The following is a 16,153-nucleotide window of genomic DNA, read 5'->3' as shown; positions in this document are numbered from 1 at the left end:
AGACTAGCTGATACTGCCGGATCAGGACTCGAGCCTGGGTTACCACGGCCACAACGTGGTGGTTCTAACCAGTAGACGATCACGGCTAAGATTCTAGCTAGTGGCGCAGCTTTCGAATTATCTCTATCTAGAATACTGGCCGTAGAATACGATTATTTCCCAGCGTGAATAAATCAATTTCTCGGTCAAAACACAAAATTATTTTTTTCAACGAAGCTGTCCTGTTCATACTGTAAAAACATCTTGAAAATAGTTCGTGAAAAACTCAGTTGATATCGTGTTCTGGAAAAGTCAGAGCTCAATCACGTGGAGAATATTTTAGCATGCATTCGATACGAACTTGTTACAAGAAACTTGCCATCTCTGATGAATTTTGGGAAACTATGAAAAGTAAATGTCGTTGTAATTGATGAAAACGTAATGTAGATATAAATATTATATTCAAATGTTGGCACAATGCCAGCAATTTTGTGGAAGGACATAAGTCGATTGCATTAACCCCACTGCTTAACTGGTAATTATTTTATTGACCTTCTAAAGTAGGAATAATGAAATTCGACCTCGGCAGAATTTGAATGCAGTACGCGAAAGACCTACGATATGTCGCTTAGCCGTTTCCTGCAATTGCGAACAATTCTGCCAGCTTGCAACGACAAACACTAGAAAACTTTGAAATATAAAATTGTATATAAAAGTAATACAGAAAACAGGAAGAGATACAGCTGCGATATCGCATTGCAGTATATCAAGAACATCAATAAAATACGAAACAAAAAGAAAAATGTACGAAGAACAATAATTAACCTTCTTGCTCTGACCAGGACTCGAACCTGAGTTACCACGGCCACAACGTAGAGCTCTAACCACTAGACGATCGTGGTAACTAGACCACTTGCTGCCCGGTGTCTTAAGTTATGTAAATCTAGAATATTGGTTATAGAATATAATTGCTTCCGAGCGTTGAAAAAGTAGTTTCCTGGACAATAAATATATAGATTTACTTCTGCATCTTCTTAGGTTTTTTTTGGTTTTTTTCGTGGATTTGTAATATTTAATAAGATAATCCTTTCTATGTTAGGCACAAGGCCTGAAATTTTTCTGGGATGGAGCACGTCGATTATATCAATTCCATTGCTCAACTGGTACTTATATTATTGACCCCCAAAAAGAGGAAAAGTAAAATAGTGCTTGGGGAAATTTAAACTCAAAATGGGAAGACAGGCGAAATGCTGCTGATCATTTTGCTGCGCATGCTCACGATTCTTCTAGTTCTCAAGAGTAATATTAAACACCGATTGGAATAAAATTACTTCCGAGCGTCAAGACAGTTTCCTGGAAATAAGAAAATCAAAGTAACGTTTATAGCCACCAAAACATGACTGTTCCTTTGGGATAACTCCCTCTAATTTCAACACCAGGCGCATGCAAAAGCAGAGCGATGCTCGCGAGCAGAAGAACTTCCGAATCTAAAATTATATATAAAAGTAATACAAATAACTTAAATAGATATCGCTGCCATATCACATCGCACTTTATTGAGAAAAATCAATACAATGAGAAAAATATGTATGAAAACAAACTAGCAGACACTGCCGTGACCAGGATTCGAACCTGGGTTACCACGGCCACAACGTGGGGTCCTAACCACTAGACGATCACGGCTAAGAGACCAGCTATTGGTTAAAGTTTTCAGTTATCTATATCTAGAGTATTGGTGAAAGAATACGATTATTTCCCAGCATGAACAATGCAATTTCTCGGACAAAAACACAAAATCATTTTTTCAACCAAGCTGTTCTACTGCTCATACTGTAAAATCATTATGAAAATAGTTCGTGAAAAATTCAGTTAATATCGTGTTCTGAAAAAGTCAGAGCTTAAGTTTGAATCACGTAGAGAATATTTTCGCATGCATTTGCTACGAACTTGTTACAAGAACTTTGCCATCTCTGATGAATTTTGAGAAACTATGAAAAGTGAATGGCGTTGTAATTGGAAACGTAATGTAAATATAAATATTATTTTCAAATGTTGGCACAATGCCAGCAACTTCAGGGAAGGAAGTAAGTCCATCACAGAGTATGGCCGCATAGAGGTCGTAACCGTGCGGTCTGGTGATCTTGTGGCTGTATCATGGTAGGGGTTCACTCCCTTGCTTGCAATATATATCGGATGCAGCTTGCATCAAATAACCAGCTGCAGGATAAGTTCCCATCGGCTTAAAATAACGGTAACGTCGCTTCCTACGGAACAGCCATGTTCAAGTGGCATTAAACATTGCTTTTCTCAGTATAGTTACTGCTTTCATAAGTTATAGAGATTTTCTAATTAGCTTAAAATCAAAGTAATTTTTCAACAAAGCAACACTTCTCCAAACTACAGAAGCAACTGAAAAGTAGATCTTTGAAAATTCCTTGAATATCGTATTTTGGACGTGTCAGAGCTCAGTTTTAATTGCGTGTAGAATATTATGACATGCTCTGGACATGATCTTGTTACAAGAAAATTTACTGTCTCTAATGAATATTGGGAAACTCTGAAACACGAATGAGACAACGGCGATATTTCTTGGTGCAAGAAAATAATAATCCGATAGTTTGCTCACTGGAATGAGTTTTTTTAAGAGTGGAAAGGGATATATTATTCCATATTAAACTAAAGATTTATTTCTGCATGTTCCTGTGAGTGTTTTTTTATGGATTTGTAATACGCAATAAGATAATCCTTTCTATGAAAGACTCAAAGCCTGAAATTTCTCTGGGAGGGAGTAAGTCGATTCTATCAACTCCAGTGCTCAACTGGTACTTATGCCCAAAAGGATGAAAATTAGAATATTCCTCAGCGAAATTTGAACTCAAAATGGGAAGAAGGGCGAAATGTTGCTAAGCACTTTGCCCGCGAGCTAACGATTCTGCCAATTCACCAAGAAGAATATTGGTTTCAAATTTTGGCACAAGGGCAGCAGGTTTGGGGAAGGGGCTAAGTCAGTTGCACCAACCCCAATGATCAACTGCTACTTATTTTTTTTCACCACAAAAACATGAAAGGCAAAGTCGACTTCGGCAGAACTTGTTCACCTAGAAAAATATAAAGCATCCGTTGCACTGTTTTGGCCAAGTATGGTAACGATGAGTCAGACTGGTTTCAGAAATCCTCTGAAGTGGACGAATCAAGATTTGAACATTGTAATGGTACCACAGAACGTTACCTTCACAGAACCGATAAGAGATACCTCTGTGAGTGGATTTCAACAGCTATGAATCGTAGACGAGGTGGAAACACAGTATGGGATGCATTTTCCTCTGCAGGCGTTAGTTTCTTTACTGGGTATGAACAGTCAATTATTGCATTGGAATACCTAAAATTCTTAGAGATACGATTACTTTCCAGCGTGAAGAAACAATTTCCTGGAGAAAACAAAAGCAAAATAATTTCTCAACAAAGCAATATTCCGGCCCACAATGCAAAATTAGAGACGTGCTTGCACTCAGAAAAACATTGAAATCTAAAATTATATATAAAAATAATACAAATAACTTGAACAGATGTCGCTGCGATATTATATTGCAGTATATTAAGAAAATCAATAAAAAGAGAAAAATATTTATAAAAATTGAATTAGCCGATCTGCCGTGACCAGGATTCGAACCTGGGTTACCACGGCCACAACGTGGGGTCCTAACCACTAGACGATCACGGCCGAGAGACCGGTTGTTGGATTAGGTTTTCAATTATCTATATCTAGAATATTGGCGAAAGAATACGATTATTTCCCAGCGTGAACAATGCAATTTCTCGGACAAAAACACAAAATCATTTTTTCAACGAAGCTGTTCTCCTGCTCATACTGTAAAATCATTATGAAAATAGTTCGAGAAAAACTCAGTTAATACCGTGTTCTGGAAAGTCAGAGCTCAAGTTTGAATCGCGTATAGAATATTTCGCATGCATTCGATACGATCTTGTTACAAGAAATTTGCCATCTCTGATGAATATTGGGAAACTGCGAAATGTGAAAGTAGAAAAAAAGAAAGTCGACCTCGGCTGAATTTGAACGCAGTACTCGAAAGACGGACAAAATACCGCTTAGTATTTTGCTCGGGGTGCCAACCATTGTGCCAGCTCGCAAAGACAAACACTCAGAAAACTTTGAAATATAAAATTATATATAAAAGTAATGCAAACAATGTAAAGAGATATCGCTGCGATATCGCATTGCAGAAAATCAAAAAAATTACGAAACAAAAAAAAATGTACAAGAACAATAATAGACGTTCTTGCCGTGACTAGGATTCGAACCTAGGTTACTACAGCAACAACGTTGGGTCCTAATCACTAGACGACCACGGTAACCAGACCAGCGGCAGCGTAACCGTTTAAATTATGTGCATTTATAATATTGGCAATAGGATAAGATTGCTTCCGAGCGTTGAAAAAATAGTTCCCTGGACAAAACTAAATTAGAGTAATATCTTATTCCATATTAATCTATAGAGTTATTTCTGCATGTCCTTGGTGGTTTCTTCGTGGATTTGTAATTTTTAATAGGATAATCTTTTCTATGAGAAGACAGAAGACCTGAATTTTTTCTGGGATGGAGTAAGTCGATTATATCAATGCCGTTTCTCAACTGGTATTTATTTTATTCAGCCCAATAGGATAAAAAGTAAAATAATCCTCGGCGAAATTTGAACTCAAAAAGGGAAGAAGGGCGAAATGTTGCGAAGTACTTTGCCCGGCGTGCTAACGATTCTGCCAGCTCACCAAGAAAAATATTGGTTTCAAATTTTGGCACAAGGGCAGCAGGTTTGGGGAAGGGGCTAAGCCGATGACATCGACCACAGTGATCAACTGATACTTATTTTTTCCGAACCCAGAAATATAAAAGGCAAAGTCGACTTCGGTGGAACTTGTTCACCTAGAAAAATATTAAACACCGGTTGCACTGTTTCGGCCAAGTATGGTAACGATGGTTCAGTCCTCGGCGAAATTTGAACTCAAAATGGGAAGGCAGGCGAAATGCCGGTCATCGTTTTGCCCAGCGTACTAAATATATTAGGCACCGGTTGCACGTTTTTGGCCAAGTATGGTATCAATGATTCAGACTGGTTTCAGAAAGTCCTCTGGAGTGGACGAATCAAGATTTTTGAGCTTTGTAATGGCATCACAGTACGGTGCCTTCACAGAACCGATAAGAGATTCCTCTCTGAGTTGATTTCAACAGCTATGAATCATAGACGAGATGGAATCCCCAGTATAGGATGCATTTTACTCTGCTGCTGTTAGTTTGTTTACAGGGCGTGAACAGTCAATTACTGCATTGGAATACCTAAAATTCTTAGAGATACGATTACTTCCCAGCGTGAAGAAACCATTTCCTGGAGAAAACAAAAACTAAGTAATTTCTCAACAATATAAAATAAATACAAATTACTTAAATAGATATCGCTGCGATATCATAATGCAGTATATAAAGATAATCAATAAAAAGAAAAAAAGAAGGATATGAAATATAAATTAACCGATCTGCCGTAACCAGGATTCGAACTTAGATTACCACAGCCACAGCGTGAGTTCCTGACCACTGGACGGTCATGGACGTGAGACCAGCTGCTGGTGCTCATTCTCAAGTTTGTATATCTAGAATATTTGCGCTAGAATAATATTACTACTAAAGTAGTTGTATGCTGTCATCTAAACGTGACAGTCCCAAGAAGGGAATCATACTACTGCTATTTAGCCCTAGGAAGCTGCACCGCTTCCAGTCGGCCTTGACACATTTCCTGTGTCCTTATGTTTACAAGGTGGGGACAAGCATCTCCACCCAGCCAAGCCTGCATCCAGGGACATGTTTCTGAGTTTTTGCTCGTCATCAGCCTGGAGTAGTTTGACTTGCTGGCTGAAGATGCCTGTCTAGCTCTCGTGTCTTTCTGTGTAATCAGCGAATGTGTTTCACTAGAATTATTATATGCTTACGAGAGCTTGACAGATATCTTCAGCCAGCAAGTCAAACTACTCCAGGCTGATGACGAGCAAAAACTCAGAAACATGTCCCTGGATGCAGGCTTGGCTGGGTGGAGGTGCTTGTCTCCCCCTCATAAGCATAAGGATACAGGAAATGTGTCAAGGCTGACAGGAAGCGGTGCAGCTTCCTAGGGCTAAATAGCAGTAGTATGATTCCTTTATTGGGACTGTCACGTTAAGTTGATGGCATACAACTACTTTATCGTACCACTACTGTTTAAGTCTCTTTCAGAGATTTAGAAATGTATCATTTCTAATATTACTACTCATCATGAAGAAAGCAATTTTTCCGACCAAACACGAACAAAGTAATTCTTGGAACACACCATTTCTCCAGTCCCCATTGAAAGAGCAAATAAAAAGTAGTTCGTGAAAGCTCCTTGACAAATCAGAGCTCAGTTCTGAATCCCTTATAGAATATTTTCGCATGCATTGGGTACGATCTTGTTACAAGAAATTTGTCATCATTGATGAATTTTGGGAAACTGTGAAATGTGAATGGCGTCGGAATTGATGGAAGCATAATGTAGATATAAATATTGTTCGGCTGGTACTTATTTTATCGACCCCGAAAGGATGATAACCAAAGTCGACCTCGGCGGAATTTGAATGTAGATATAAATAGTTATAAGCGTTTCATCTCTTAAGGTGAAGTTAATGACCCAAATAATCACATCAACACTAACTCATCGCTGGCTTTCAAATATTTTATTGAGATAAAATATCGTAAAATTTCTATTTCAGCTGTTATCTCTCTGTATATCTATCTATCTATCTCTCACCTTCTCTTTCTCTTTCTCTCTCTTTCTTTCTCTTTCTCCCCGTCTTTCTCTCTCTCTCTCTCTCTCTCTCTCTCTTTCCCTTTCTCTCTCTCTCTCTCTCTTTCTTTCCCTTTCTCTCTCTTTCTCTCTCTTTCTCATCTCTCACTTTCCCACCCCTTCTCGCTCTCTCTCTCTTTCTATTTGTTTCTCTCTTTTTCTTTCATACTTGGTCATTTTCTTTCTCTCTCTTCTTCTCTTCCTCATTCACTGTCACTTTCTCCCTCTCCATCTCTACTTCTCTTTTTCATTCTCTCTTTTCTCCATTTTTTCACTCTCCCTCTCCTTCTCTCTCTCTCTCTCTCTCTCTCTCTCTCTCACTTTCTCTTCCTCTTTCTCTCTGTCTCTCCCTCTTGGTGTTTTTCTCTCTCTTTCTTCTTCTCTGTATTTCTCCCTGTCTCTCCCGGTCTCTCTTCCTCTTTCTCTCTTTCGCTTTCCCTCGTTCTTTCCCCTCTCTCTTCGTCACTCTCTCCCCTCTCTCCCTTTCTCCCTTTCTCTCGCTTTCTTTCTCTCTCTTTCTTTCTCCTTCCGTTTCTCCCTCACTTCCTCTCTCTCTCTTCCTCTCTCTCTCTCTCTCTCTCCCTCTCTCTCTCTCTTTCTCTCTCCAGTCTCTCTCTCTCTTTCTCTCATTTTCACCAACTTTTCTCAGAAAACTTTCATGAGTGATTATTGTCTCTGCAAAGAAGACATTATCACAGTGATGACTATAATTGATAGCTCTTTGTTACAAACTGTTTTGCCTTGGTTTCAGAAGATCGGGGCAGCCATTTTGAACAGCAGCGTCGATATCTCTTGGGTGAGAGGTGGATGGCACTTCTTTCCCTCTGATATTAGTCAATCTAAAAACCTTAGAAGTTCAGTGAAGATGAGAGATTCATTAAGATTTGAAAAATCTATTAATCTATTTATGTTAAAAAGACGTAGTCAGAAGAAACTGAACATTGAATAAAGCTATGAAGATTAATGTTACTAGAAGGCAGATCCATTGATCAACGTTGATTAATAATCATAGCTACCATGTAACAGACAAGATATATTGATCTCTAGTTATCTTTAGAGTCTTTCTACCTATTGAACTGGTCTGTTATATATTCCGTATAATTTATTAGGTTCAAAGTGTCAGTTAGCGGAAATTTAAATTTGAAGTTCCTCTCTCTGGCTGTTATTGTGGTTTTTTAGCAGGATTCTAAAAGAAAAACATCTGAGGGGAATAGTTTTATAGAAGAGGGTGGCTGGAGATTTATATTACAAGAAGCTTGTCGCTTGAAGATTTCTTTTGAGCTAGCGGATTACATTGGTTTCAAAGCTTTTCGTCCAGTATGCTAACCAGCAAATCATTCTGCCAGCTCTCTGCCTAAAGTTAGTGGATATTAAATCTTTCTAATTTTGACGCAATGTCAGCAATTTTAGAAACAGGATTAGTCAATAATTTTGACTGGTGTTTTATTTTGTTGACCCTGAAAGGATAAAAAAACAAAACTGACTTTGACAGTATTTGAACTCAAAACGTTAAGGCGGATGCAACGTCGCTAAACATTTCGTCGGGCGTGCTAACGATTCTTTTCTACTCTACGCACAAAGCCTGGAATTTATGTGTTTGTGTGTCTGTGTTTGTCCCCCCACCACCATCGCTTGGCAAACGATGTTGGTGTGTTTACGTCTCCGTAACTTAGCAGTTAGGCAAAAGAGACTGATAGAATAAGTACTAAACTTACAAAGGATACGTCCTGGGGTCGACTAAAGGTGGTACTCCAGCATGGCTGCGGTCAAATGCCTGAAACAAGTAAAAGAATAAAAATGCGCGCGCGCGTGTGTGCATGTGTGCGTGTGATGCGTGTGTGTGTGTGTGTGTGTGTATAAGGTTGAAAAGCAACACACGAGTGGATAAGTATAAGGAAGGTAGAAAACGCTAAAATAATTTTATCATGAAGAACATTTTGGTACCGGTTTCAGTCTTTGCGACTTTTTCAACTTATGGCGTAGTGGTTGAGAGCGCGGACTACTAACCTCAAGAGAAAAAAAAAAAAAAAAATAATAATAATAATAATAATAATAATAATAATAATAATAATAATAATAATAATAATAATAAGTGGACACTAGTTTGATAGTTGAGCTATGATTGGCTGTATGCAAATGAGTTCATAAGTGGGGTCCGGAACTCTTGTGGGAAAAAGTTTCGCGTCCGGGACTTTTGTAGAAGGCATTTGCCGAAGGTACCATGCAGTGAGATTGAAAACCGAAATTACGTGGTCGCAAAGCCATTAGTGTGTTTACATACAGTGAACAATCAATTACTGCATTGGTATACCTAAAATTGTTAGAGATACGATTACTTCCCAGCGTGAAGAAACAATTTCCTGGAGAAATCAAAAACAAAATAATTTTTCATGGCTGCGTGGTAAGTAGCTTGCTTACCAACCACATGGTTCCGGGTTCAGTCCCACTGCGTGGCACCTTGGGCAAGTGTCTTCTACTATAGCCTCGGGCCAACCAAAGCCTTGTGAGTGGATTTGGTACACGGAAACTGAAAGAAGCCTGTCATATATATATATATATATATATATATATATATATATATATATATATATATATATATATATATATGTATGTATGTGTGTTTGTGTGTCTGTGTTTGTCCCCCCACCATCGCTTGACAACCGATGCTGGTGTGTTTACGTCCCCGTAACTTAGCGGTTCGGCAAAAGTGAGACCGATAGAATAAGTACTGGGGTCGATTTTCTCGACTAAAGACGGTGCTCTAGCATAGCCGCAGTCAAATGACTGAAACAAGTAAAAGAGTAAAAGAGTAAAGTAATATTCCTGGCCACACTGCAAAAGCAGAGTGATGCTCGCGACTAGAAAAACTTTGAACGCTAAAATCATATATAAAAGTAATATAAACAACTTGAAGATGTATCGCTGTGATATCACATTGCAGTAAATTAAGAAAATCAATAAAAGAGGGGGAAAAACGTACGGAAAAAAAAAAAAAGAAGCTAAAATGCTGTGACCAGGATTCGAACCTGGGTTACCACGGCCACAACGTGGGGTCCTAACCACTAGACGATCTCAGCTAGCAGATCTGCCGCTGTAGCAGGTTTTAAATTATGTATATCTAGAACAAACAAACTAATTAACTTTTGTTAGGTTAGTTAATTGTCTTGTTTCTTCTAGATATACATAATATAAAAGCTGATTTACTAACTGGCGTGTTAGCCGTGATCGTCTAGTGGTTAGGACCCCACGTTGTGGCCGTGGTAACCCAGGTTCGAATCCTGGTCACGGCACGTCAGTTTTCTTTTTTTTTTTTTTTTCTTTTGTAATCTACAATGTGATATCGCAGCGATATCGGTTCTTTGTTTCTTTTATTGACTCCAGTTTCCTAGTTTCTCTGAAGAATTGTTTTGTTTGGGTTTGGAGAAGATTTTTTTCTTTCTTTTTTTTTTTCTTCATAAAAGACAAATACGAGGTTTGTCAGACAGTAAGAGGTTGTCTTTTCGTCCCTTGATCAACGCTGATCGAGCAGACCTAAGATGGAGTCGTGATCGTCAGCATTTTGTTTTGATGTATAGTTATCTCTGTAGATATTCTATTGAATTTAGATCCAACACTAAAAGTTAACGACGTTTCGTACACGAATACGTAGACGTAGACAATGCGTTCGAAGAAGGAGTAATGACTCCCGAAATATACAGGGTCCGCCATAAGTAACTATATATTTTCTTTTGCTTGTAACTTTGTTGATACTTATTCAATTTTTCTATTTCATATGTCATTTGAAAGCTGAAATCTTATATTTTTATTTCTTCCCCCCCCCCCCATTTCAGATATACTGTTATATCGATTATGTCCACCCGATTAACAAAAGAGCAAAAGATTGCGGTTTTATCTGGCTATGCTACAGAAGCTGCTTTTGCCGTTATTACAACAGCAGGATGGAGCACAGGGTCTGTACTTTCAGCAGGGCGGGGCACCGGTCCATTATGCTACGCTTGTGCGACACTCGCTGGACGCCAACCTGCCCTGTCGATGGATTGGCAGGCGAGGACCGCTTGAGTGGCCGTCTCGTTCGCCGGATTTGACTCCCACCCAACTTTTTCTTGTGGGGCGTTCTCAAAGAGAAAGTCTACTCAACAAAGCCCCGCAACATTGCTGAACTTAAAGAACAAATTCAAGCTGCCATTGCTCAAGTGCTGTTGGAGCTGTGTACCAAAGTATGCTGCTCAGTCCCTGAAGGATTAGCCAAGTGCATTGAGCTCCACAGAGAGCATACGAAGCTTTAATAAACATCATGTTGAAATAAAAATATATAGTTACTTCTGGCGGACCCTGTATATATAACGCTAATTATTTTTCTATCTTCGGTCGGTCGCATTTTTTACGTAGACATATTTGTATACGAAACGTCTTAAATTTTAGTGTTGACTCTAAATTCTATAGAATATCTGCGGAAATGACTTAAAAGTAATTGAATCGCACTGCTAACACAGAAAGATAAAACGCAGTATGGACTTTCTTTTATTCTTTTATATGTTTCAACCTTAAGACTGTGGCCATGCTGGGGCATCATCAGTGAAAAGTTTTTTTACAGCACCTAGGTTTCCCACGCGGTCACCCATCTAAGTACTAACTAGGTTCGAGGTTGATCGGACGAGAACCGGTGCTTTCAACTTGATATGGTTGTATACACCTTTAATATATTGGGTCAACCTATAAATAACGCAGTCTTTTTATACGTCTCTTACTTTTCAAAATTAAGAAAAGCAAAGTTCTTTTTAATCTAAAATATACTATCCTTCATTTTTCTACAATGTTCTTCCATCTATCTGGTAGATTTGCAAAGCCCCTCTTCCAAAATTCACTTATCTCTGACGAAAAATACTCCTCCAGTACTGTTCTGACCTCGTCTATGTAATCCATATTTTTTCCGTCTAAATAATTTTGAAGATTGCAGAATATAAATGATAACCAGATGGAGCAATGTCCGGCGAATGTGCTGGGTGGAGCATCGTTTCCCATTCAAACTACTCTAACCTTTGGAATGTCATCCTCGCTGTATGTGGCCAAGCATTATCCTGATGGAAGAACACTTTTCGTCTTCAAACCAAAGACGGTCGCTTTCCTTCTAGAGCTGACTTGAATGACTGATTGAATGACCAAATCCAAGCTTTTCAGCTAGTTCCTCAACAGGATTTTCTTCCACCAGGGTTTGCAGGACGTCTTCCTCGAGCTCTACAGATCTTCCAAGACGACGCTCGTCTTCTAGGCTGTAATTTCCGGCTCAGAACTTCTGGAACCACCGTTGACACTGGCTTACGCTTATTGTCTGATCCCCATATACTGCTTTAATATTCCTTGCACTTTCCGTTGCGTTGTTGCCTTCATTGAACTCATAAAACAAAATATGCCGAATATGCTCCTTTGTCACTTCAATTAAAACTTTTTTTCGAAGCTATTATTGAAGTGTTTTTATATTTAATATTTCATCTTTCACATTCTTTTTCATTAATATCGGAATGAGTTATCCGATACGGACTCAATGCAGGATTCTGTAACAACATATTTCTTCTTCTGTTACGACTTTTCTGATGTTTCCTTCATTTTATATGTATTTAGATAATTTTGTATGTCACAGAGGAGAGAAAAAACAGCTGATATTTTAAAACAGCCTCAAAAAAGAAAAAAAATAGAATCTATTATATAAATCGGTTATTTGGAAAGTTCAGATTCCTTTTCTCTCCATGAATTACCATTGTAACAGAACGGATTGACAAAATAAAGGAAAGCAAATCATTCTCTCTCCCTTTGATTGATAGTTGTTGTTTGGACGTAGCAGAAAATACTTAGCTATAAAGACCAGGTTATAACCATTGTTCTGAATGGTTAATTTTTAGGCGCAAATTATCCCCTAAATAATTCTGCCAAATTACACGGTCAACTAATCAGGTGCGCTAAAAGGGATCACGTGTTCTCTTGGCGGAAAAACTTTCATCTCTCCTGGGAGCCCACTATTCTCTATAAGAAATGCAGTTCTTGACTGTTCTACGTCTTTGGCACACGCCACTGACCACATGCAACTCGTCTCTGATACCTGCCAGTCTCAGCTTTCATCTCCACTAGACGCCTGCCTACATCGTTGCTGTATGAACACCACACGACCAACAGACCAACAGCTGCCTCTACACACCACCAAACTGTACGTCAGCTTTGTCTACAATATCAACAGTCCAGCCTAACCACGAAATCTCTCACACAGCTTTGTTGTAACCTGTTATGTTATTTTATTTCATGTATGGCAATCATCGTATTTTACAACAGAGAATAAATCGTCACTTACCAGTTCATTTTCATCTCAAGTCATATGTATTTCATTCCAACACTTCCTCATTCACTCACCACTTCGTTATAGTGGTGACTCCAAGCTAAAACATATGTTGTACCGTATTTTAACGTGTATAAGAAACCCATTTTTGTCAAAAATTAGGTTTAAAAATATGGGAGTTTTTTATACATGGATAGTATTATAATCCCTTACAAAAACCTTTTTTCCAAATTTTAAGCCCCCAAAATTAGGGGGTTCCTCATACACGAGGGTTCTTTATACACGTTAAAATACGGTAATCCAAATTCAGGAACTTAGTGGTAAAACTTTTTATGATAGGAAAATTAAGTTTTATATTTCCAGGGGAAATAATAGGTAAATAGTAAATTACGAGTTATTTCCCTTGAACAGCTTTTTATTTTCATTTTTTATTTTTGATGTTATGATTTATTGTTTGTTATGTATATAATAAATACTTGATCCTTTATAAATAAACACTTGGTAATTGTATCAAAATAAAAAGATATTTTGATTCGTATTATGATATTGATATAGCGATAATAGTATTGCTTTCGAAATGTCCATCACACTTCTTTACTAAACGAAATTAAAAGACGTAAACAGCAATATGTTACGCTATAAAATAGCTTTAATGTTAGCATAAAATATTAATGACTTCAATGTAAAGTTAGAAATAACATTTAAAAAAATTTTTTAAGCTTTGAAACTAGCTGATAAATAACGATAGAAGTAATTGGCTAATTATAATATTCTTCTTATTGCAGAGCAGATGTGAGTTTCTACGTGGATGCGCGAACTGCTAGAAATAGTAGCGAAATCTTCTTTAAACTAAACCACGGGCATATGGCGTAGTGGTTAAGAGCGCGGGCTACTAACCCCAAGGTTCCGAGTTCGATTCACGGCAGCAACCTGATTAATAATAATAATAATAATAATAATATAATAATAATAATAATAATAGTAACATCGATAGGAATGAGAACCCAGGTTCGAAATTTCCCCAAGACACCTGACGAAGGCTGGAGGGTATATCAGCCGAAACGTTGTGTTAACAACAAACAAGATGAGGACGAATATCCGTCAAATGTAGATAATGTAAATAATCTAAACCATATTGTCTAATATTTTTCAAGATGTTTATATCCAAAATAAATGGTAGTCCTTGACACACTTCACCTTAAAAGAAAAAACTAGATGATCGTGAGACAAAAAAAAATATTCGTGAGAATTTATCCCAGTCTGTGTCCATGGGTACGACTAAAGTAAATCTGCCTGTCCAGTATTGACCTTTCTTTGTTCGATAGAGCAGGTTGTGTGTGAAATATTTCTGTCTTTTGTCTTTAGTGAAACAAACAATTTTCATAGCAATTACGAGAAAACAGAAGCGTTTAAACGCTGAACGGAAAGTAGTTTACGCATTCTAGATATGCGTAATTTGACAGCGTCACTGCCGGTTGGCCTTGTAGCCGTGATCGTCTAGTGGTTAGGACCCCACGTTGTGGCCGTGGTAACCCAGGTTCGAATCCTGGTCACGGCAGGCCTTCCAGCTGTTTTGTTTCTTTTCTTTTTAATAGCTGTACATTTGTTTATTAAGCTGCAATGCTCGAGTTATTTATGTCGTGTTTTTTTTTTTTTTCTGAATTAACTTTACACTCCTTAATGTACTATTACTACTACTGAACCTTCACAGGTTCGAATCCCGGTCACGGTAGGCCTTCCTGTTATTTTTTTTGCTTCTTTTTTTTTTAATAGCTGTACGTTTGCTTATAAAACGATACTGTTCAAGTTATTTGTGTCACTTTTTTTCTTTTTCTCTCTAAATTAACTTTACACCCCTTAATGTACTAAAACTACAGAACCTTCATAATTTTCCAGCAATGGATATAAATTTCTATATAACCAAAAGATGCCGAGCCGGCAAATCGCTAGCGCGTCGGACTAACAGCTTATCAGCATTTCCTCCGGTTCTTTACATTTCGAGTCCAAATTACATGGTCGACTTTGTCTTTCATCCTTTCGAGGTCGATAAAATAAAGTACCAGTGAAGTGCTGGGAGCGATGTGATCGACTAACCCCTCCCCCCAAAAAAAATTGCAGCCCTTGTGTCTATATTCGAAATGGTTGAATATACAAACTGACAACTGTGAGAGCGTATAAATGTTTTCATACCGAATTGTTTGTTGGCACTCCGTCGCTTACGACGTCGAGGGTTCCAGTCGATCCGATCACCGGAACAACCTGTTTGTGAAATTAACGTGCAAGTGGCTGAGCACTCCACAGACACGTGTACCCTTAACGTAGTTCTCGGGGATATTCAGCGTGACACAGTGTGACAAGGCTGACCCTTTGAATTACAGACACAACAGAAACAGGAAGTAAGAGTGAGAGAAAGTTGTGGTGGAAGAGTACAGCAGGGTTCGCCACCATCCCCTGACGGAGCCTCGTGGAGTATTTAGGTGTTTTCGCTCAATAAACACCCAAAACGCCCGGTCTGGGAATCGAAACCGCGATCCTATGACCGCGAGTCCGCTGCCCTAACCACTAGGCCATTGCGTCTCCACGATACCGAATATAAAGGGGCAAATTCAGTAACCCTCATATATAGCTGAACAGAAAATATCTGATCAGTGCAGGCGATATCCGACGATTGCCGAATTTGCCTCTCTTCATTTGGAATGAAACTATTTGGAAATAAGTTAGATGTTATACTACTACTACTACTACTACTACTACTACTACTACTACTACTACTACTACTACTACTATCTAATAAATGAGTGCCTGCTTTTTTTCTGATTACTGATCACTTGGATCTATCTATCTATCTATATATATATATATATATATATATATATATATATAGACTCGTACATTGATTTCAAGGCCAATGCCCTTTCTTCTGGACCTTCCGGACTAATGGGAGAAAAGGAGGGGGTTACATTTAAATAGGTACCTGGTTCGAATA

General features: G+C 38.3%; 4 non-coding genes across 4 annotated transcripts; 2 read left to right on the top strand and 2 right to left on the bottom strand.

The window, feature by feature from the left end:
- Positions 1–1,590: 1,590 nt before the first annotated feature.
- Trnah-gug (transfer RNA histidin (anticodon GUG)) lies at positions 1,591–1,662 on the bottom strand. Its single transcript has one exon. It is a non-coding gene; the product is annotated as a tRNA-His (tRNA).
- Positions 1,663–3,628: 1,966 nt separating this feature from the next.
- Positions 3,629–3,700, bottom strand: Trnah-gug (transfer RNA histidin (anticodon GUG)). Its single transcript has one exon. It is a non-coding gene; the product is annotated as a tRNA-His (tRNA).
- Positions 3,701–10,060: 6,360 nt separating this feature from the next.
- On the top strand, positions 10,061–10,132 carry Trnah-gug (transfer RNA histidin (anticodon GUG)). The gene has a single exon. It is a non-coding gene; the product is annotated as a tRNA-His (tRNA).
- A 4,521-nt stretch (positions 10,133–14,653) lies between these two features.
- Positions 14,654–14,725, top strand: Trnah-gug (transfer RNA histidin (anticodon GUG)). The gene has a single exon. It is a non-coding gene; the product is annotated as a tRNA-His (tRNA).
- Positions 14,726–16,153: the final 1,428 nt, after the last annotated feature.

The sequence above is a fragment of the Octopus bimaculoides genome, chromosome 1, assembly GCF_046866305.1.
Source record: "Octopus bimaculoides isolate indiv1 chromosome 1, ASM4686630v1, whole genome shotgun sequence".
Lineage (NCBI taxonomy): Eukaryota > Metazoa > Mollusca > Cephalopoda > Octopoda > Octopodidae > Octopus > Octopus bimaculoides.
The sequence above is the reverse complement of the archived record's forward strand: the minus strand, read 5'-3'. Positions and strand labels throughout refer to the sequence as shown.